We start from the raw sequence: 6,946 nt of genomic DNA, 5'->3' as shown, positions 1-6,946 counted from the left end.
TTTATTTATTTATTTATTTATTTATTGGGGGGTAAATAATGAAAAATATGTTAGTGACAATTTTCAACAATTAATTTTACACCTGGTGCCCCATAAAGAGGTGGAGATATTTCAATGTTTGTTAGGTGACGACATAATTTAGTGGGAGCTAGACCATTTCATTTCTTTATTTAAAAGGACACTGCACATCAATCAATATCACAAGAATATGAATCGGGTGCAAGGAATACAATAGATATATTTCATTTGTTGTCCCAAACAGGTAAAAAATAAAAAAATAATAATTATAAAGTAAGTGCAAAAAACAATTACAACAGCCGATAAAACAATCCATAAAACATAAGTAAAAATACACATAAACCATGACAGGAGGATGAGTGTTCTGTGAYTTTATTGCAGCGTTGTGTTTGCCTGGAATAGAAATGTCACAAAAGCATCAGGCGGTGTTGCTATGACGATCCCACCCACATCGAGACATAACTCAAATTATATCAAAAACATCCCAGACTCTGTAAAACAGACATAGTTGTCTCTGAAATCCTCTGATCTTTGAAGCTTACAGACATCAGAACGTATGAGAAACAATAACAAAAAAGATGCAGCTACACACAGTAACATTAATTCCATAGTTTGTTTACMCAGAAACCATTAAAACAAACACCAGACTTCGAAATCAGTAAGGTTGCAAAATACACAATAAATAAATAAAATTATTGCACCTGCAGAAATCATTAAAGCACTTAAAGTTTAAAGCATTTAAAAGAACATTTAATCAGAAGCAGGTTTTTGATTAACAATCAGATGTTTGCTACTGGTTTTCTGTTCTTTAAAAGGAGCCATTGTTGGGTAGAYACTAAATAAACTGTTTCAACTCTGAAAATGTGCAAATGTACAACCTTTCTTTAAAATGTGTGAAGGTGCAACTTTTGTTGTAGAAAATAGTCTTATTTAGTTTAAAAGCGTAACAGTGTCAAACTACCTGATACAAAACGACTTTCTGAGAGGCGACAGAGCTAAGCACTACGCCACATCCGAGCAGGCCATTAAAAAAGCATAAAGTCAAATGAAAAAGTTTGGAATGTATCCTGATGTGACAGTCTCCTGCTGAGTTCAGCAGAACTCCACCGACACCAAGAACAGATCTAAAGCGGGGCTCTCTGTTGCTTTCCACTGTTGCATCATGTGGGACATGTTCATTTGAAAAGATTGCACATTAGTTACCATCATCTGCCAGACTTCCTAACACAACACACTCCCACACAAACAAGCACACACACACACCTCTCCACTACCATCTCTCCAATACACAAAACAAAACAACGCTGTGTGGATCTTATTTACGGCTGGTGACTCAAAATGATTACGATGATTTTCCAAAGCAGTGGTCACAGAAAAACACTGAAAGTTGTTTTAGTTTCAGGAGCCGTTTCAACTCGGCTGGCTGGATCAGATTTAATTGGCTGGGAGAGTGCAGATGTTTCTGAGCATCAGAGCCTTTTTAGACTTTAAGCACGGCCCCGTTTGGTTGGTTGGAGCACAAAAACATGAAAGGATGGTGTGATTGAACTGTTTCCACAGGAGAGGGCATCAAAGAGCCTCACACATGAAGCATATGGATTTGTGGCTCACACTGAGCTGCTGCCTTTTGCTTGAAAATTTAATTAACTGATATGAAGAAAAAAAAACAATTATATGGTCATTTTTAGTTAGCTTTAGGAAGTCTGGCCCAGTCACCAGGGAGTTTAAACGTTAACACCAGGAGGAGGCAGTGTAATTATTAGTCACTTTGTCCTGGACTCTACTTTTGATCGATCACTGATTTAGCACATTAAATCGGCTAAATGGAGACATGAACATTTATTTTTAAATCATAGAAAAGATGACGGTGAGGTTATAACTCTTTGAAAGTTTGCAGCAACAATCAGTTATTTGATAATAATAATTACAGCGTCACAGGCTCAGGATGTCCCCCTGCCACTCGCCAGCTGGAGACAGGAACCAGCTCCCCTGTGACCCGGAAAGGAAAAAGTGGGTAAAAGAAAATAGATGAATAGATTTTAATTTAAAACAAGAAATTAAAAACATTTTAATATAGTATTTTGAGTTTTTAGCACATAAAAGGACACAAAAGTACTTTTGAGTGACTGCTATACACCATCGTGTATCATATTTCGTTTTTATATGTTTTTCCCCTCATCTAACCCGTGTTTTATTTTTTTTTTTTTCATTTTTCTTTTTAAATCACCCTGCTGGTTGCCACATGGCCTGATCACCTGTTTCCTCATGTTTTTGTCATGTGTGTGTCTTGAATGAGTGTTCTTGTGCTCCGTACAATGACAATAAAGGCATCAATCAATCAATGCTGCATACAAAAACATTGTGAAGATCAGGAATACACTGTAAAAATGTCTCACCAAGTTTTAAAATCCTATATCCAGCCAAAAAATATTTTTGACCTTGTTTTGAGACTGATTTACTAAACAAGAACTGAATGTTTAAGATTATTTTTTTATCAGAATGTGTAAGACTCCTGTTGACCCACCTGAGTAAGCAAACAAGCACACATCAGGACCCCCTGCAGTTTGCTTATCGTCGTGGAGTTGGAGTTGACGACGCCATCATACACCTGCTTTAACAAACCCACTGTCATCTGGACAAAGCAGGCAGCACTGTGAGGATCATGTTCTTTGATTTCTCCAGTGCTTTTAACACAATTCAGCCTGAGTTGCTTTGTCTGAAACTCCAGAAGACTCCGGTGGAGGCCTCAACAATCGCCTGGATCAAAGACTACCTGGCAAACAGACCACAGTTTGTGAGACTGAAGGACTGTGTGTCTAACCATGTTGTCTGCAGCACAGGAGCACCACAGGGAACTGTACTCTCACCATTCCTGTTCACACTGTACACTTCAGACTTCCAGCACAAGTCAGACTGCTGTCATCTACAGAAATATTCAGATGACTCTGCAGTTGTTGGGTGTATCAGAGATGGACAGGAAGCTGAGTACAGAGAGCTGGTGGACCGCTTTGTCACATGGTATGGGAACAATCATCTCATCTTGAACATGAACAAAACAAAGGAGATGATTGTAGATTTCAGGAGAAATAGTGTTAGATTAAACCCTGTTTCCATCATGGGAGAAGAAGTGGAGGTGGTTGAGAAATATAAATACCTCGTGTTCATCTGGACAACAGACTGGACTGGAGACTCAACAGTGAAGCAGTCTACAAGAAAGGACAGAGCAGACTGTACTTCTTAAGGAAGCTGAGATCCTTCAATGTCTGCAGCAAGATGCTGCAGATCTTCTACAAGTCTGTTGTTGAGAGAGTCATCTCTTCTGCCATCATCTGTTGGGGCAGCAGCGTCAGAGCCAGGGACCTAAAAAGGCTAAACAACATGATAAAGAAGGCTGGTTCTGTTCTGGGGACGACTGTGGAATCTCTGGAGATGATGGTGCAAAGAAGGATTTTACATAAAATCAAGAACATTGTGGACAACCCTGACCATCCTCTTCATCAGACTGTCATAGAAAGACAAAGTGTCTTCAGTCGGAGGCTTCTTCAACTTCACTGTAAYACAGASCGCTACAGARGATCTTTCCTGCCCACAGCCATCAGCATCTACAATAAGTTTTTAGTTAAATGAGTTACATCAACACCTAATTTACCTCTGGGATCAATAAAGTATTTTTGAATTGAATTGAATCAATATTATTTATTTTGTTAGCCTGACAAATTGGACTCAAAGTGAAAAAAAAATCTGTAAATGAAGTAAGAAAATTTTACGATTCTTGAAATTAGAAAAATTTGAGTCAAATCAAGTTTCAAGAACCTTACCAAGTAAAATTTTCTTACTCCATTTGCAGATTTTTTTAACTTCATTTGAGTCAAATGCCCAGGCTAACAAGATAAATATCTTACACATTCTGATAACAAGAGTATTAATCTTAAACATTCAGTTCTTGTTTAGTAAATCAGTCTCAGAACAAGATCAAAAAGACCTTTTGGCTGGATATAAGATTTTAAAACTATGTTAGCTGGACAATTTTTGCAATGTAGGTTATTGTGGAAAACAGGAATCATAAAATGACTGGAAGTCATTTCCATTTTTTCACTTTGTAATCTTCTTGGGATGGGGTTGATGTAATGAGGGACTTGAGGCTACACAGTCAGTAATTGTAGTCTCACACAGCTTACAGCCCATCACGCTCACACCTAATGTCAAATGATTGTGTATTAAGATCACCTGGACTCAGTGTTTACACTACCAAAGTTGACTTTTTCATTTATTTGAATATTCAGAGAATGAGTCTCTGTTCCTAATTTGTAGTGTTCTTTGTTTTTCTTCATACAACAAATCATCATTGCTTCACACACCTGAACACAGACAGTCCTGTTTACCTGACAGGCACATTTATTCTTATTTATTAGATTTTATTAGGCTAAATCTAAAATAAAAGAATATTATTTTTGCTTCATTGGATGCGTTGCCTCCCATATTTGTAAAGGCTTTGAGATTTGATGTAAAAAGAAACGAATAACTCAGTGAAAAAGCAGGGAGAAGATGAAGAAAAGAATAAAGTTTTAGAGGAAACTCTCTCTGACCTTTCTTACTGAAAAGTGTGCAAGCTTGGTGTGAATGTGTGTGTGTGTGTAAACTGTCTCCAGATGTGTGTACACTGCCATCCGTCTGAAAACAACAAACACTCTCCCTCCTTACTAACCTGTGAAGTGTGCAGTGACACCCCCCCCCCCCCACACACACACCCCCGACTCTCTATGTGGACACAGACACAAAGTGAGGTTTTCTCAGGCCAACATTTGTCTAATCAATGAATAAATTCTTATGTTAATGATTTTGAATAAATGAAATTAAAAGCAATAAAATTGAACACTCCAAATATTCAAGAGAGGATAAAGTTAAACAGAACATTGTTATGAGTTCACTTAAACAGAAAACAAGTTTTTTTTACAACACTGTGGCAGATACAATACAATTCAGACTCTAATCAATAATTTTCAAAAGAGAGGAGCTGAACCCTCAACTGATCACCATCTGTAGTTGACTTGGACCAGATGGTGGGGGGAAATGCCGGGCCCGACACGACAGACACAAATGTGTGTAGTGAGGGTTTGATGGGATCAGAATCAGCTTTATTGCCATTGTCGGTGATAAACACAGACTAGGAACTTATTATTGAGGCAGCTGTCCGGAGATGCGGCTGCACGTTTGTTGGTGTCACTTGTGAAGGCCATTCTCAAACTCTGCAGTGGACACCCTGGGTGAGGTGGTAACTGGTAGGATTTCAAAAGCAGCTGAGATTTATCTGCGGGCTAATGGAGCTGGAGCTCTGGCTGTTGCTGAGGAAAAGACTTGGATTTGGGAGGAGTTTGGGGAGGCCTTGACCTGAGACTCTCAAGACTCCAGATTCTGAAAAGATTCTGGTTAACCATCAGGCGGTTAAGGTGGAGAAAGCAGAACTTTATAGTAGTGGTGTATAGAGGGTTATTTTACTAAAACTAACTAAATAACAAAAACTGAAATTGAAAAACCGTTTTGGTTAACTGAAATAAATAAAAATTGTAATAAAATGAAAAAACGATAACTAAAACTGTATAGTCTTTTTACAAAACTAAAACTAACTGAAATTATAGACAGAATATCCTTAGTTTTAGTGTTTGTCAATTTATTTTAAGCCATGTGAACTGATTAAACAAATCTTTTTTTTTCTTCAAACCTAGCAGTTTCGCATTAGCTGCGAGCATTTTATAGCACCTCATGGCCTGTAACGACATTTATTTGCAATTTTCTGCAAACAAAAATGGGGAGAAAGCAGCAAAGTTCAATTTGGGATTTTTTTGAATGACTGTTAAAAAAATCAAAGGGTCTTGTAGTGGAAACAGGTGATAAAAAAGGTTGAATGCTTCTCAAGGGACTAACTAACTGTGAGTATCTTGACAAGCTCTCTCAGTAACCCCCATGAAAAACAAGCAACAGCCCGGCCAGGTAGCACCGGGTTGGGGACAACTATCAGTACCTTCCTAAAATAATTGCTGAAGTCCTTTGTTGGCAAAATTGAGTCATGCGATTATTTTAGGAAGATGTTGCTGTAATGGACTGTTTTCACTGGTGACCAAATAGTTGCTGGTTAGTAAACTCACAAGAACACCTCAAGTGGGAGGATGCCTCGGCATATATGTTTTTTCAAACTATAAAAAACTAATAGTAGAACTAATGAAAACTAAACTAAACTAAAACTCAGCATTAAAAATGCAATAATAACTAATAAAAACTAGCAAATTCACTCTAAAAACTCATTAAAACTAACTGAATTAAAAGAAAAAAGCCAAAACAAAATAAAACTAAAATATAATTAAAAATCCAAAACTATTATAACCTTGGTGGTGTATGCCGTTGACCTCAATTATTAATACTGTTGGGCGTTGGAAGGAATACTTTGAGGACCTTCTCAATCCCACGAAGGAAGTTGAGTCCAGGGACTTTGGGGTGGGTTGATCCATAACCAGAGTTGAGGTCACAGAGGTGGTTAAAAGGCTCTGTGAATGCAGGGTTACAGGGGTGAACAAGATTCGTTTTAAGTTCCTCAAKGTTCTGGATGCGCTAGGCTGTCTTGGTTGAAAGGTCTTTGCAACAATGTCTGGACATCAGGGGCAGGGCCAAACTGGTGGTGGTTCCTTTTTTATAAAGGGGGAGCAGAGGGTGGATGAGGATCCTGACAACATGATTTTATTTGAATGTTTGGGGAAATATTGGGCATAAATGTGTTCATATTAACAACTACTGCTATTTTTTGTGAATTTGTGTAGAACTTTGTATTGTAAAATACACTCACCGGCCACTTCATTAGGTTCACCTGTCCAAATGCTCGTTAACACTTAATTTCTAATCAGCCAATCACATGGCGGCAACTCAGTGCATTTAGGCA

The sequence above is a fragment of the Austrofundulus limnaeus genome, unplaced genomic scaffold (genome assembly GCF_001266775.1).
Source record: "Austrofundulus limnaeus strain Quisiro unplaced genomic scaffold, Austrofundulus_limnaeus-1.0 Scaffold608, whole genome shotgun sequence".
NCBI lineage: Eukaryota > Metazoa > Chordata > Actinopteri > Cyprinodontiformes > Rivulidae > Austrofundulus > Austrofundulus limnaeus.
The sequence above is the reverse complement of the archived record's forward strand: the minus strand, read 5'-3'. Positions refer to the sequence as shown.